The following is a 17,823-nucleotide window of genomic DNA, read 5'->3' as shown; positions in this document are numbered from 1 at the left end:
ACATTAGAGACTGCATATGCGACAGAGAGAGTGCACAAACGCGAGAAAGAGGAAGAGTGTGTGAACGCATGAGAGAGTGTAAATGCAAGAGAGTGAGGATGTACGATTGTGCAAGAGAGTGCGCGAAAAAGAGAGATTGAGTGTGTACACAGGAGGAAGAAAGTATGCACGTGTGCGAGAAAGTTTATGCAAGTGAGAGACAAAATGGGTGTGCAAACATGAGAGGCTGTGTGTGCACGAACGGGAGAGAGAGTGTGTGTGAATGTTAGAGAGCTCTTGTGAACCTGAGAGTGAGAGAGTGTGTGTATGCACAAGACGAAGAATGTGTGCATGCACGAGATAGCGTGCACATGTGAGAAAAAGACCGTGAAAACACAGGAGAGATTGTGTGCAAAAGGAAGTGAGAGAGAGTATGTGAATACAAAGAAGAGAGAATGCGGGAGTGGAAGATAAAGTGTGAACATGACAAAGAGTGTGCATTCTCGAGAGAGTGTGTGTGCACAAGAGGAAGAAAGTGTGCATTGACGAGAGAGATTGTGTGCGGGTTTGTGTGTGCGAGCACACTAGGAAGAGAATGTGCATGTGAACGTGGGAGAGAGTTTGTGAATTTGAGCGAGAATGTGCGAACCAAACAGAGAGTCTATGGACAAGAGGAAGAAACTGTGCGTGCAAAAGAGAATGTGTGCAAGTGGCAGAGTTTGTGCGAGCATGAGAGGGAATGTACATGAGAGACAGAGAGTGTATGTGATCCCCAGAGAGAGTGTGCGCAAACCTTCTGGAGAGTGGGCACGAATGTTAGCGTGTGCAAACCTGAGAGAGAGAGTGTGTGCGCTTGTGTACAAGAGGAAGAATGCATGTGTGCGTGTTAGAGTGTGTGTGCATGCACAAGATAATGTGTGTGAGAATGTGTGAGCACGAAAAAGAGTATGTGTATGACTGCGAGAGAGAGAGAGTGTGATTGCATGCGAGAGTACATGAGTGAAAAAGGGAGAGTGTATCTGAACGCAAGAGAGAGGGAATGCGCACAAACAGGAAAGTGAGTGTGCTCAAACAGAAGACAGTGTGCGAATGTGAGGCGGAAAGTGCGTGCAAATTAGCGAGGGAGAGTGTGATAGCGTGAGAGAGAGTGTACAAACGCGAGAGAGAGAGTATGCAAATGCGAGAGAGAGTGTGCAATATGGAGAGAGTCTGAGAACGCGAGAGAGTGTGTATCATGAGAAAGAGACAGTGAATATCAGAGAGTGTGAACACAAGAGAGAGTGGACGTGAGAGAGAGTGTCTGTGAACGTGAGACGGTGTTTGTGCGAACGTGAGATTATGTGTGTGAACATGAGAGAAAGATTGTGTACAACAGGAAGAAAGTGTGTGTGTAAGTGTGCACGTGCAAGAGAGAGTGTGTGCGAGAGAGAGAGTAGGCATGAGTGAGACTGTGCACGCAGGAGAGAGCGTGCGTGTGCAAGAGAGAATGTGTGTGAAAAATGTCTGTGTGCATGACAGAGAGTGTGCAAGAAAAGAAAGCGTGTGAGTGAGTGAGGTTGTGTACAAGCGAGATCGAGAGTGTGCATGCAAACTAGAGTTAATGCGTGGGAATGAGAGTATGAAAACGCAAGAGCGTGTGTCCTAACACGAGAAAGACAGTGAGAAAGACGCAAAATATAGTGCTTGTGAACATTAGAGAGAGTGTGCGAATCTGAGAGGGGGGGGAGAGTGTGTGTGCGTGTGTGTGTGTGCGTATATACAAGAGGAAGAATGTGCGCATGCACAGCAGAGGGTGTATGTGAGAGAGTATGTGTCAGTTTGCAAGAAAGATAATATGTACGTGAGCGCCAAGCAGAGAGTGCGCAAATACACTTGAGAGACAGAGTGAAGCCAAGAGAGAGTGTGAGCACAAGAGGAAGAAAGGGTGCGTGTACAAAAGAAAGTGTATGCAAGTTCAGGAGAGAATGTGTGTGAGCACAAGTGCATGCATGTGAAAGTGTGTGATCACAGGAGACAGTGTGTGTGGATTTTAGATAGACTATGTGCGAACCTGAGAGGGTACGTGCATGCAAGAGGAAGAATGCGTGCACCTGTGAGAGAGTGTGTGCATGCTCAAGAGAGAGTGTGTGAGTGCAAGACAGAGAGAGCGTGTGTGTGAGTGCGAGGGAGAGTGGGTTTTCACGGGAAATTGCATGTGTGAAAAACGAGAGAGTGCGCAAACGCAAGAGAGAGAGTATGCACAAGCATGAGAGAGAGAGTTGAAATGGAAGACAGTGCAAGAATGCGGGAGAGAGTGTACAAACGCGCAGGAGAGAGTATAAACCCAAGAGAGGCTGTTTGTGAAAATTAGAGTGTACAAACTTGAGAGAATGTGCGTATTCACAGAGAAAGAATGTCTGCATACACGACAGAGTGTGTTTGAGCAAATGAGAGAATGTGTATGAACCGTGTGAGTGAGAATGTCTGTGACTGTGAGGGAATGTGCATGCACTTGGAAGAACTTGTGAGACAGACAGAGAGAGAGTGCGTGAAGAAGAGAGAGTGTATGTGAACGCAAGAGAAGGTGTGTGCACGACCACGTGACAGTGTGCATGCATGTAGAAGAGAGTCTGCATAAATGCAACACAGAGTGACGGTGCGAGAAGAGTGCTTGTCTGTGCGAGATACAGTGTGCGTGTGTAAGAGGAAAGTGTGTGCATGCAACTGAGAAAATGAGTTTCTGCATTCGAGAGAGAGAATGTGTGCATGTGAGTGAGAGACAGCATGCATGAAAGTGAGAGACAGAGTGTGCAAAAATATACGAGTAAAAAATGAGGTCTGCAGATGCTGGAGATCACAGCTGCAAATGTGTTGCTGGTCAAAGCACAGCAGGTTAGGCAGCATCTCAGGAATAGAGAATTCGACGTTTCGAGCACGAGCCCTTCATCAGGAATGATGAAGGGCTCGTGCTCGAAACGTCGAATTCTCTATTCCTGAGATGCTGCCTAACCTGCTGTGCTTTGACCAGCAACACATTTGCAGCTGTGCAAAAATATAAGAGAGAACATGTGCGAATGCAGAGACAGCGCATGCGAATGCAAGAGACAGTGTGTGCCAACACAAGAGAGAGTGGGCTAACGTGAGATAGAGCATGAGCGAAGGTAATAAACAGCATGTCTGAACGTTAGAGTGTGCACAAGTGCAATAGCGAGTGTGTGAAAACATAAGAGAGAGAGTGTGCATGAACAAAGAAGAGAGATTATGCACAAATTCAAGAGAGAGAGTGTGTGGGCAAATGCGAGCGAGAGCATGTATGAACATTAGAGAACGTGTATGAACCCGAGAGAAAGAGAGTGTGTGTGTGCAAGAGGAAGAATGTGTGCATGAGCAAGAAAGTTTGTGCATGAACAAAAGAGAGTGTGTGAGATAGAGTCTGTGTGTGAGCGTGAGAAAGTGTGAATGCACGAAAGAGTGCATGCGTGGCAGAGAGAGAGAGAGTGTGCAAAAGCGAGGGAGAGAAAGTGTGTGGGAACATTAGAGACAGAGAGAGAGTCTGTACGAACCTGTGAGAGAGATTACCGTGTACATAAGAGGAAGAAAGTGTGCTTGTGTGCGAGAGCGCGTATGCAAGTGAGAGAAAGAGTGCATGCAAATGCAAGAGACTTTCTGTGCCTGAAAGTGAGAGAGTGAGTGTGTGAGCGCAAGTGGAAGAATGTCAGCATACACGAAAGAAAGAGTGTGCCTGAATAAGAGATTGTGTGAGAGTTAGTATGTATGTGAGTGTGAGAGAGAGTGCGCTTGTGTGAGAGAGTGGATGCATGAGAAAGAGAGTGTACAAGCGCGAGAGAGAATGTGTGTGAACTCAAGAGAGGGAGTGCATGAATGTGTGAGAGAGAGAATGGGCAAATGAGTTTGTGTGAGCATGAGAGAATGTGTGTGTGAGAGTGAGAGAGTGTGTGAAAATATGAGAGAGTGTGTGTTAACGTGAGAAAGCGAATTGCGTGAACGCGAAATTGTGTTCACACAATTGGAATGCAGTGTGCCCTCATGTGTGTGTGCGTGTGTGTGTGTGTTTGCGGGAGACAGAGAGAGAGAGAGAGAGAGAGAGAGAGAGACGGTGAGAGACAGTGTGTCCGTGAGACAGAGTGCATGTGTGCATAAGAGAGTCTTAGATAGTACAATAGAGACTGTGTGTGGACGAAAGTGTGCATGTGCACGATGGATAGAGTGTGTGCATGTGTGTGAGACAGGGTGCACACATACGGTAGAGAAAGAGAAAGTGTGCATGCAAGTGAGAGAGAGTGTGCGCGAACGTGACAGAGAGAGTGTGCATGAACGCAAGAGTGAGAGTGCTTGCGTGTGTGTGTGCATATGAGGGAAAGACTGCATAATAATGTGCGAAAGAAATAGGGATTCCATACATGAAATAAAGAGAGAGTATTCATGGACGAGAGAAAACGTGTATGTGCTCGAGAGTGTGTGGTGCCCAAGGAAGAGTGAGCGTGTCCATGCATGAATGTGAGACAAAGTGTGTGCAAGAGAATGAGTTTTAGGGGTAGAGAGTGCAAGGGAGAGATGCGTGTGTGCGTGTGTGTGTGTGTGTGCGTGTGTGTGTGTATTTATATATGTATATATATATATATGTATACATACATACACACACACACACACACACGTGAGAGAGCGAGTGATTGAGAGTGAGTGATGGTGCATGGTTTGTGGATCATTACTGTGTCAAGAAACTAAATGCATCGATTGCGCACGGTCACATTATGTAGTAACAGCATTGACATGGAACCTGTTCACATGTGCCCACATAGACAGGGATGCGCACGCGCACAAACACACAAACAAACACACACAAATGTTCTCTCTCTCACACACATACAGACACACACATATTTCTCCGATGATACTTGAACCCAGACGCTCACCTACTCTCTCCCCCGACAAAACCTGTGTACAGTTCCCATGACCACCCTCAGTCTTGTGTTGGGGATGGGGATGTGTGTGGAGCAGAGAGGGGAAATGTGAAGGTTGAGGGACAGGCATGTGATCCATGTTATATTTTCCTAAAGTTTTGAAAAAGGGAAAGGAAATAAGAGATTGAAAGTCAAGTTATAAATAATTGCATGTAGAGCGGGGCAGGGAGAGACAGCCAGACACAGGGACAAACACACACACATACACACGCAGAGAGAGACAGACACACACAGAGTGAGGTAGGGTCAGAGACAGAGAGATTCATTCTAGGAACCACACATACAGCAGGAACATCCCGAGACATCCTCAGCAAATATCCTCCTCTTTCCAGCTGTGTGTGTGTGTGTGTGTGTCAGGGTGTCTACAGACAGGTTCTAAGAGGTTATTTTGGGCCCAATGTTTAATATTTTCATACTGCATCAACATGATTAACAAGGCTTAAGGAAGAGTTTCACCAACAAGGAATGACAATGCTTTGCTGCCCTGGACTTGACATCACAGTGGGCAGCAAGATCCAATAAGGTTCCTGTCCCGGGAATTGCCATCTCAGTCACACAGAGCCCTCCCCAGCGATCAGACTGACAGACATTGCATTGAGTCAGAGATCGCAGGGGTAGAGTCCACACACCACTCACAGAGAATAAGTGTGGACAAGAAATGGTCAGATTCATTCACAAACATTGTCCTGTTTCTCTCTCTCTCTCTCTCTCTGTGTGTGTGTATGTGTGTGTGTGCGTGTGCGCGCGCGCGCGTTTGTTTATTTGTATGTATTTGCGCATATGTGTGGTTATGAACGTTGCAGCCTCTGGTCAATTGCTTTCTTATGATTTGTGTCTCGATGTTGTTGTGATGTTACCCAATATATTCGTGATGGTGGTAAGGGGCGGAGTTTCCTATGTGATTTTGCATTAATATGCTCTCCCTAACCCTCCCCTCCCCCTTCAACTCGCCTTTTCTATCTTTTATCCCAAGGAACTTTTGTTGGGAAAGCTACAAAGTGAAGATTCAAAATGATTCGGGTTGGGAAGACCTTGGACACTGATAACCTCCAAAAGGGGAGCACGATCCTGAGGTCTGAGGCTTGTTCGCCAGGCTGCAACTCATGAGGCCAAGGTGAGTTGTGATCTGTTTATTATCCCGAGGTTTCAGCTCATCTTGATGGATGGTGGGCTGAGCCTGGTTTGTAGGGTCCGCTGGTTAGCTGGATCCTGTCAGAGTACGGTCCTGTCACTTATTAAATAGGTTTAAAGCCTGGGGATAAAGTAACCAAGGCCTTGGGATTATGACACAATCAAGTAACCACCAGGATCCTGGAGAAAGAACTCCCTGAGAAGGAAATTAAAATCCAAAATATCTGACTCTTTGTAAAAACCTGTCACACTGTCAGAGCAATATGTCATAGGTAGGCCAGGCTGGTAAAATTCGACAGGGAGAGAAAGACCGTGAGAGAAAGAATTGAAAAATAGAAAGAGCAGGGGAAACAGAAAGAGAGAAAGAGGGAGATGCACAGTGAGATTGTGAAATAGTTGTAATGTTCGATTCTGGGGCGACAGGAAATAATTCAACTGAACCAGCATCACTGATGGCAATAAAAAAAAGATCAGATTATTAAGCTGCAACAGTGTTGTCGTACATGCAATCTTGTGCATCAGTTGCCCCAGTGTGATTGCTGCTGGCAGGTCAGTGCTTTTATCAACTAAAACATAATTTCACAATGAAATTTCAAGTCATTGATCAAAATGTTTGTGTTTGGATGTTGCTGAGGTATTGGCTGTGTGTCACTGATGGGAAAGCTGGGGTCTTGTTGGGCTGCCTCTTTCCTCCCAAAGGGATCTCACAGAGAGAGTGTTTGAGATCAGGAAACCTTCAAACAAGAGTTTTCTCAAGTGGGGACCGGTCCTGAGGCCTGTTGACAGGTTTCAGCCAGTGGGCTCCAGTTGAGTTTTGTCAGCATATTACCCTGACGCTTAATGTCATCTTGGGCGGGGATGGAAGGGGGCGGGTGGGATTTTACGGGGGCTCTGGTTAACTGGATCCTGTCGTAACGCATCCCTTTCATATGCTTAAAAGGTTGGAAGCTTGGGGCGAAAGTGACTGAGGCCTTGGGAACTTGACAAAAACACGTCGATCCCCAACGAATGTCTAACAGGCAGAGGACTCATTGAGGAGGAAATTTAAAACTTAAATGAGAAACTCTCCAAAGACCCATTCTCATGTCAGAGTAATATGAGAATTGCATAGGCCGTGGGTAAAATGTGATAATCACAGAAATGCGATCCAGGCTGGCCATTTCAATTCAATTCACTGAGTAATTGGGAGTTGGGAGTTGGGGGTGGGGGGGTGGGGTCTCGCTTTCTTTTTTGCCTCTCTTGAACCCTCTCCAGTTTTCAATTGTTGAGTTTTCAAGCAAATAAACATTGACTGTGTGTGTGTATTTGGGTGTGTGTGTGTGCGCGTGTGTGTGTATATGCGTCTGTGTATGTGTATGTGTGCGTGCATGTATGAGACAAAGAAACAGAGAGAGGGAGATAGATGCAAAGAGAGACATGGAATTCGGGACAGACAGAGTAAGAGAGAGATATGGGAGGTAGAAATAGAGAGAGAGAGAGATGAAGATACAGTGAGGGGAAAGACGGAAACAGAGAGATGCAGAGAGGGAGACGGAGACATACTGAGAGAGAGAGCACATGGTGAGAGAGAAGCAGAATGATGCAGAAAGTAAAACCCACATTCAGAAACTAAGTTGTGAAAGTTCCAGCATTTTTGGGGTTTACTGTGTGAAAATTACCAGGGTTTGGGTTTATGGAGAGTTTGTTGCTGGGGATGGGGGAAGGGTGTTCTGGCACTGGCAATGAAGAAGACATATCCTGGGGAAGAGTCCCACACCTACTTGTCTGTGGGATCTTGCTGTGCACACCTCGGCCTGTGGGTCGCCCCTTATACAACAGTGCGCCCCGTGTACATGGCCCTGGCTCTGTTTGCTTATAGTGCGGTGTACCATCCCACTCTTTCCCCAGCACAAACTGTATCCCCCCAAACTCTCCTCCTCTCACCCTCCCTCCAGAGTGTGCTATTGACGTGGCTATTGTCTCAGGGACAGGTCAGGGAGATGGGAACAGAATTTAAATGGGAGTGAGGGAGGGAGGATAGGATATTTCAGTCGAATGTAAGGTGAATATTTAGAAAGGCGAAGGGAGAGGGAGAGGGAGAAGGGAAGGAGATTGAAGGGATGCGTTGGCGTGGATGGGAGGGGACAGAGGCGCTATGGGAGAGACATAGATCAATTCGCGAGAGCAGGAGAAGCCGAGGGAGAGATGGAGATGTAGATAGGGACATAGAGCGCGGGAGAGAGGAAGAGAATGAGAAAGGGTAGAGGGAAGAGATGGAGTGAGGGGGAGGGAGCGAGTGAAAGGGGAGAGAGAAGAGAAGTGTGAAAGAGGGGAGAGAGAGAGAGGAAGAAGAGAAAGAGAGAGAGCTGACTGTACGAAAGAACAAAGAACAAAGAACAAAGAAACTTTACAGCCCAGGAACGGGCCCTTTGGCCATCCAAGCCTGAGCCAATCAAAATGTAATGTCTAAACTATCGGCCAATTCCTAAGCATCGTGCCCCTCTACTCCCCACCTACTCATGCGTTTATCGAGATGCATCTTAAATGAATCTACCCTGCCTGCCTCCACCACATCTGCTGGCAACGCCTTCCAAACGCCCACCATCTTCTGTGAAGTACTTGCCGCGTGTATCCCCCGAAACTTCCCACCTCTCACCTTGAAAGCGTCACCACTCGTTATTGAATCCTTCACCCTGGGAAAAAGCTTGTCTCTATCTACGCTATCTATGCCCTTAGATTTTGTAAATCTAAGTCAGATCGCCCCTCAATCTCCTTTTTTCTAATGAAAATGAACCTAACCTACTCAATGTTTCTTCATATCTAGCACCTTCCATACCAATACCAGGCAACAATCTTATGAACCGTCTCTGCACCCCTACAAAGCGTCCACATCCTTTTGGTAATGTAGCGACCAGAATTGTACCAAGTATTCTAAATGCAGCCGAACCAATATCTTGTACAATTTTAGCATGACTTGCCAACTCTTATACTCAGTACCCCGTCCAATGAAGGCAGGCATACTATATGCCTACTTGACAACTCTATCCACCTGTGCAGCAACCTTCAGGATAGAATGGACCTGCACTCCCGGATCTCTCTGCCCGTCAACGTTTCCCAAGGTTCTTCCGTTCATTGAATAATTTACTCCAGAGTTAGTCTTTCCTAAATGCATCACCTCACATTTTTCTGGATTGACATCCATCTGCCACCTTTCCGTCCAACTCTCCAGTCTATCTATATCCTCCTGTATACTCTGGCAGTCCCTTATGCTGTCTGCTGCTCCAGCAATCTTCGTGTCATCTGCAAACTTGTTGATCATACCAACAGTGCCGTCATCCAGACCATTTAGGTATATTACAAACAACAGTGACCCCAGCACTGACGCCTGTGGAATACCACTGGTCACCTTCCTCCATTTCATGAAATTCCCTTCAACTACTACCTTGTGTCTCCTATTGCTCAACCAGTTCTTTATCCACCTAGCTCGAATACCCTGCACACCATATGAATTCACTTTCTTCAATAGTTCACCATGGGTAACCTGATTCAACGCCTTACTAAAGTCCATGTAAATGACGTCAACAGCTCTTCCTTCATCTATCAACTTGGTCACTTCCTTGAAGAACTCTGTTAAGTTGGTAAGGCACGATGCCCCCCGCACAAATCCATGTTGCCTATCACTGATAAGCCCATTCTTTTCTAAAAAAAGGGACCCTATCCTTCAGTACATTGTCCAGCAAATTTCCCACCACAGACATCAGGCTCACGGGTCTGTCCTTACCCGGAATATCCTTACTGCCATTCTTTTACAGGGTGACAACATGAGCAACCCTTCAGACCTCCACCTCTCCTAGATTTAAGGGTGTCAAAAAAGTATCTGTTAGGGCCCCAGCAATTTTCTCTCTCGCCTTCTTCAGCAACCTGGGATAGATCCCTTTCGTTTCTGGGGATTTGTCTACCTTAATAACCTCTAGCCTACCCAACACATATTCCCTAGTTATGTCAACATGATCCAGACTAATCAAACTTTTAGCTATAATCTCAACATTCATCGTGCTCCTCTACTCAGAGAACACTAGTGCAAAGTAATCATTCAGAATGTCACCCATTCTCTTAGGTTCGACACGCAGCCTTACTTCATTATTCTTTAGAATACTAATCCTTTCTCTAGTTACCCGCTTGCTTCTTATAAAAGAATAAAATGCTTTGGGATTGTCCTTAATTCTGCTCGCTAAAGCTATTTCATGACCCCTTTTAGCCCGCTTGATTCCTCGTTTCAGACTTGTCCTCCTCTTCAAGGAACTGTTCTGTTCTTAGCTGTCTAAGCCTTATGTATGCTTCCCCTTTTCTCTTGGCTAGTCGTATGATTTCTCCTGTTGTACACGGTTCACGAATCTTGCCCTTCCTATCCTTTGCCTTCAACGGGACATGCCTATCCTGCACGATCTTAAACCTATCTTTTAAATCCTCCCACATCTCAAATGTGGTCTTCCCTTCAAATAGCCGTGTCCAATCCACATTTCCCACCTCCTCCGTAATTTTGATATAATTGCCCGTGGCCCAGCTTAGTACACATCCCTTAGGACCACTCTCTTCTTTATCTACGAGTATTCTAAAACTTACAGAATTGTGATCAAAGAAATCCCCCACTGCAACGTCTACCACCTGTCCTGGTTCGTTCCACAGTACCAGGTTCAATATTGCCCCTTCCCTCGTCGGACAATTGACATATTGCTCTAGAAATCTCTCCTGTACCCTTCTTACAAATTCTACCCCATCCAGATCTCTGACATTAAGTGTATACCAGTAAATGTTGGGAAAATTAAAATCTCCCATCAACCGTACTCTATTGTTTCTATATCTTTCCATAATCGGTTTACCTATTTGTTCTTCCACCTCACGCGCATTTTTGGGAGGCCTGTAATACAAACCCAACATTCTGACTGCATCCTTCTTATTTCTCAGCTCCCCACATAATGCCTCACTACCCAAGGCCTCGATAGTGTGCTCCTTTAGCATAACCGTGATACCAGTTGGAGGTTCTTTGTTTTCAAACGTGTTTGCAGCCTGGGGTTAAAGTAATCATGGCCTTGGGATTGTGACACAAGCAGGTTAACATCCAGGATCTGGGAGGCAGGACTCCCAAAGGAGGGAAGTAACACCTTAAATGAGAAACTCCCCCGAAAGTCTACGTTCTAATATCAGAGAAATGTAAGAGATGTATGGACCAGGAAAATAAAATGAGATAATTACAGAATAGACACAGGCTGTCATTTCAATCGAATTCGCTGAGTACCAGTGTGTGTGTGTGTATATGGTGGTGGTGGTGGTGGGGGGGGGGGGGGGGGCGGTGTGGAGGAGGCGGGGACGGTCTCTGTCTTTTGCTCCAGTTTGTTTGTTTAGTTTTCAAACAAATAAAATCGTCGAATAGACAACAGGGTGAGCTGTCGTTTTCTAAAGTGGAAGGGGATAAGAGGTGGCGGGGAGAAAGATTACAGTGTACCAAAATAAATCTGACAGAGACTGAGAGAGACACGTATCCGAGATGGAGACGGGGTGAGAGGGGGAACAGAGAGATATATATCTGAAATGGAGAGATTGCGAGACGTGGAATAGAAGAGAGTGGAAGAGTCTGGAATTTAGGGTTGGTCTTTCTTTGTCGACCTGGACACAGGATCAAACCCATAGCCAGCATCAAAGAACAAAGAACAACAAAATTTACAGCCTTGTAATAGGCCCTTTGACCCTCCAGCATGAGCCGAACTAAATCTACTGTCTAAACCTATTGCCTAATTCCTCAGCATATGTACCTCTCTGCTCCCCATCTCCACATGCATCTGTCCAGGTGCATCTTAAATGAAGCTCCCCGACTTGTCTCAACTGGCAACGCGTTACAAATACCTATCACCCTCTGAGTAAACTATTTGCCGTGTGTATTCCCCTTAAACTTTTTATCTTACCTTGAAAGCTTGACTTCTCATTATTGGATTTTTCACCCTGGGAAAAAAAGAGCTTACCTCTCTCTATCCTGTCTATACCTTTCATGAATTTGTAGGCTTCAATCAGATCACCCCAAATCTCCTTTTTTACGAGTAGCTACCCTACTCAACCCCTCTTCATAAGTAGCACATTCCATACTAGGCAACATCCTCGTAAACCTTCTCTGCATCTTCCACAATGAGTCCACATCCTTTTGGTAATGTGGTGACCAGATCTGTACACAGTAGTCTAAATGCAGCAGAACCAACGTCCTATGCAATATTAACATGACTTGCCAACCCTAATACTTAATACCCCTTCCGAAGTCAAGCATACCATACGCATATTGACCACCTTCTCCACGTGTGCAGCAACCTTGAGAGTACAATGGGCCTGAACTCCCAGATCCCTCTGCTCATCAACCTTTCGCAAGGCTCTTCCATTCACTATATAATTCGCTCTAGCATTAGACTTCTCAACATGCATCATTTCATATTTGCCCAGATTGAACTCCATCTACCACTTCTTTGCCCAATTCTCCAGTCCATCGATATTCTCCTGTACAATGTAACAGTCCGTTACGCTTTCTGCTACTCCACAAATCTTCCTGTCATCTGCAAACCTGCTGATTATATCAACAGTGCTCTCTTCCAGATCATTTATGTATATCACAAACAACAGTGGCCCCAGCACTGATCCCTGTGGGACACCACAGGTCACCTTTCTCCATTCCAAGAAACTCCCTTCAACTACTACTCTCTGTATCTCCTGCTATTCAACCAAGTTTTTATCGATCTATCTAGGACACCTTGCACACAATGTGACTTCACTTTCTCCATTACTTTACCATGGGAAAACTTATCAAACGCCTCATTAAAGTCCATGGATATGACATCAACTGCCCTTCCATCATATATCAACTTGGTCACTTCCTCAATGAACTTGTTGGTAAGGCACGATCTCCCCCGCACAACACCATGTTGCCTATCATTGATAAGTCCATTCCTTTCTAAATACAAATAGATCCTATCTCTCAGTACCTTCTCCATCAACGTTCCCACCATTGACTTCAGGCTCACTGGTCTGTACTTACCCGGACTATCCCTGCTACCTTTCTTGTACATGGAGAGTTCTCCCGCATCTCACCTTAAGGACACACATGATGTGTCTGTGGTTAGACTGCTCCCTTGTGGGATCTTGCTGTGCCATGGAGGTTGCTGCTTATTAATGTTTCTAGCCTCTGGTCAACTGTTCTACGGTGATATCTGTCCATTTCGATGTTGCTGTGATGTTCAGCAATTCATTAGTTATGCAATAATTAAACTGAACCAGTTTCACAGGGTAAAGTAGGAAATTGTGAAGGCAGACAGCGGTGGGATTTTGCTGTGCTTTTGGCGCCACTGTTGTATTTTGTTTCAAATTCATTTTTTAAATTTCTCAGTCTGTTCCCCCACCAAACCTGCCCGAAGGAGGAGATCGGAGCTTGGAGCTGAAACTCGGGCCTGTGCAGAGTCGGAGAGTATTAAATAATTTCTCCCATGAGGAATCGTCAGAGAAGACCTGGAACCAGAGAGAGAGTGGAGAGAGGTAGAGGGGGAGAGAGAGACAGAGAGATAGAGAGAGAGAAAGAAAGATAGAGAAAATGATCAGAAAATGACCTGTCTCCTTGTCGTTCATTTACACACGCACACGCACACAGACATGCACAGAAACATAAGCACAGACACATGCACGCTCATGCACAAACCTGCAGGTATAAACCCTAAGCAGGCCAGACATAGACTTTCAACACAAATTCCCACTAATGTTCTCCAGAAACTTAACACAAGATGTTTACACAAAGTAACACACGTTTTGGGACAAATTCTTACAACATTTATTGCTCAAATGTACACAGATTTATTCCACTGTTTAACACCAGATGTTTGCACAGGCTAATGAAACTGCAATGAGCCCATGAGTTCTGCGAATTTGCTGAGTTCGAGTTTTATCAGAACGAGAAAGCATCTTCTTCTCGTGTTTCCTTTGCCCTGTTTTTCGTCACGTTGTGAACCCGGGCATGAAATACTCATTGTACAAAGACTCCCACTAAGTGCATTTGGAAACCTTGATGCAACTTGTGACAGAGTTTACTTAAATCGTAAAATACAAGTTAGAAATGCAAGGAGTTACAGTAAGGAGGGAAGCTGCAACCCCTACAGTTAGCCATAAGGTGGAGCTGGAGGCTAGCGATCAATGAGAGGCTGACGGCCTCCATGCTGAGCCACAGGCACCCTCTGCTGCTCATCATAAAATCTGCAATTTCCATCGCTGGAACAACTGGATCCTCTTCCCCTCACACTCCAAGGCACCGTATTCCAGTGCACAATTACTCAATGCATCACAAAGACCTTTTGATCTCCAGCAGTGCCTTTTACTCTTTTGCAGGATTTCTTCAATCTGAGCCTGTTCTTCTCAGTAAAGTGGCGGCAACTTCCCATTCTACGATGTCATGGCCTATTATCTGTCTCAATGTCACTTTCTCCTGTTCCTTTCGTAATCTGTGATGATACTAATGATCCCACGTTCCGTTCCATCCCTTTCCAGCTTTCATCTGATTATAAAGCGGAACCTCTCCAACTCTGTCTTAAAATGTCACAAACCTGTGTTTTTTTGACTTTGCAGAAACAGATTGTAACAGACTCATGAACTTAGGGAGGAAAATAGTTATTCACAACTCTGTCTTCCATGTGTTCCACCTTAAATCGACACAGAAACCAAGAGCTCTTGAACCTTACAGAAGATGAGAAGCACTTTCCGTTTACAAACTACATTCAGTTCGAAGGTCGTTATTCCTTGTTATTCCAGGTCTCTGAAACCAGAATCAGGCCAGGTGTGTGTGTGTGTGTGTGTGTGTGTGTGAGAGAGAGAGAGAGAGAGAGAGAGAGAAACTTCAATGTGCAATGCTTCCGAGTCCATCTCCATTAGCTCGGTAAGTGTCACCTCACCGGTATTCTGAAAGGAACTCTGATTGTATAGGTATTTGTATTTTTTTGAGTGCTGAACACATGTACACATGCGCACGCACACATACACACACATATGCATATACATACAGATACACACATGTATCCCCTGATGTTTCTACTTCACAAAAATAAAGTCAAAGATGCAGAGGGACACACAAGAAAAAACGCAATTTCTCAATAGTACCATTTATTTAGTGACAGTTAATAAGTTGCACTCAGGACGATTAAACCCTGTTGGATGTTCACAAAGTACAAACACATTGTAATAAACACTTCTACTCCAAGTTGTGATACGGGCTCTGCAGATCTACATGAAGAGACATTTACAGAATTAACCCCCTCAATATTTCTACACAAGTTGTTGTCCATTTCAGCACTACAGGGCATTGCACTCACGGCGATAAATCACTGTCATCTAAGAGGAGGAACAAAAGTTCACAAAAAAAGGACATATCAACAAACCAGTGGGCGCCTGAAGTGATCATGTAGCACTGTCAGAGATGGTTTAAAAAAAGGCCTGAAATGTTTACATTGATTTACAAAGCAGCCAAGATGTATCAAGGGTCATACAGTACAATTTACAGAATTCATCCATACCAACAGTCCTTCCTGTATTAATAACATGTCCCGTAATTGTGAAAGTAATCCTTCCCTTTGGTGGCAACAAAATCCTAGAGCCACTGACTGATACCTTGTTGAGACTTTATTGGTAATATCAAATTTGCATTATTGATCAACATCACGTTGTCCAAATTTATCTTTTTTTTTAGAAAAAGACAGAAATCAGAATATTAACTTGACATTATTCCCATTTCATTTAACCTTTACTTGGTACTCAGCCTCGGTAGCACAAATCCAATCAGCGTTGAAAGAAAAATAACTCATTAAAGTGCTACTGTGGCTATATCAACTGAAGCATCACGGACTGAACGATTATACCAATCGATGTCTCCAGGTCCTTCTATGAATGAGACCCTTTAATTTTTATATTGTCATTTTGGATGAATTCTCACAGGGCCATCTTCATGTTCTCTGATGTCAATCTACCAGAGGAAACTGAGAATAATCGAGGCAGTTAATTCACAGAATCACTTAAATTGTTGCAGATTAGAATGAGGGCCTTTGGCCCATCGTACCTTTTAGACGTACGTTATCATCTTAATAATGAAAAAAACAATACAAATTAATGAAAACGGTCTTCAACATGCCCCAATAGTAAGCTGAGAGGGAAATATAAGTAACAGTGAAGATGAAAATATAATTTAATTGAAAGCAAAGGGAAAGATTCCATTTTGTGTATTTGTATTCTCTACGCTTTTGCTTCATTTCAAAAATACTTCATTAATAAAAATAATTTCTTGTTCATACTTACTCAAGAAATAATTTCAGTTCTGTACAGTGGCATGTAAACAAATAGAGAAACATGGGAGTGTGATTCAACTCAACAAAACAATCCAAAGCCATTTCTGATTAGTACGAAATGTGATTTGCACGTGTACATTTATTTTCAATGTTAATTGTATTTTTCAATTAGGTGTACGTTAAAATATTTCCGACTGTTCAATGTTCTTGCAGTGTAGTTGACTGAACCAATCTTAAGGAGTAAATGATTGACAGATCGACAGAGTGTAAGAACAGGGGGAGCAGTTTGCGAAGAATTTGAAAGAATGCTTTCTGTGCAATTGTTATACCAGAGCTGAATGATGTACAGGCAGAGCTGGAGATGGAAATGAATGATCACAACAGAGTACAACATGTGTGATTTGTTGGTGATAGAGTGTTGTATTGGATGATGGCTGGCTTGCATCACTTCAGGCATAGGATTGGAAAAATGTTCAAGGACATCGGATTACACAGAACATAGAACATCACAACGCCTTTGATGTTGCGTCGACCTGTCATACCAATCTGAAGCCCATCTAACCTACTCTATTCCATGTACATCCATGTGCTTGTCCAATGACGACTTAAATGTATTAAACGTTGGCGAATCTACTACCGTTGCAGGCAAAACATTCCATACCCTTACTACTCTCTGAGTAAAGAAACTACCTCTGACATCTATCCTATATCTATCACCCCTCAATTTAAAGTTATGTCCCCCTCGTGCTCGCCGTCACCATTCTTGGAAAAAGGCTCTCCCTGTCCACCCTATCTAACCCTCTGGCTATCTTATATGTCTCAATTAAGTCACTTCTTAACCTTCTTCTCTCTAACGAAAATAACCTCAAGTCCCTCAGCCTTTCCTCGTAATATCTTCCCTCCACACCAAGCAACATCCTAGCAAATCTCCTCTGCACCCTTTCCAAAGCTTCCACATCCTTCTTATAATCCCGTGACCAGAACTGTACACAATACTCCAAGTGCGGCCGCACTCGAGTTTTGTACAGCTGTAGCAAAATCTCATGGTTCTGGAACTCGATCCCTCTATTAATAAAAGCTAAAACACTGTATGCCTTCTTAACAACCCTTCAACCTCGGTGGCAAATTTCAAGGATCTGTGTATCTGGACACCTAGATCTCTCTGCTCATCTACACTACCAAGAATCTTACCATTAGCCCAGTACTTGGCATTCCGGTTACTCAACCCAAGTGAATCACCTCACACTTGTCCGCATTAAACTCTATTTGCCACGTCTCAGCCCAGCTCTGCAGCTTATCTATGATTGAAAGAAAGTATTACAGAGGCAGGGGAAGTTGTTACGACAAATGAACTTAAAATTATTTGTAATCCACTCACTCCAGAAGATTTCTAACTTTTATCTCTTCTTTTCCATTTATAAATA

The sequence above is a fragment of the Hemiscyllium ocellatum genome, chromosome 40 (genome assembly GCF_020745735.1).
Source record: "Hemiscyllium ocellatum isolate sHemOce1 chromosome 40, sHemOce1.pat.X.cur, whole genome shotgun sequence".
Taxonomy (NCBI): Eukaryota; Metazoa; Chordata; class Chondrichthyes; order Orectolobiformes; family Hemiscylliidae; genus Hemiscyllium; species Hemiscyllium ocellatum.
Note: the sequence above shows the minus strand (reverse complement) of the source record.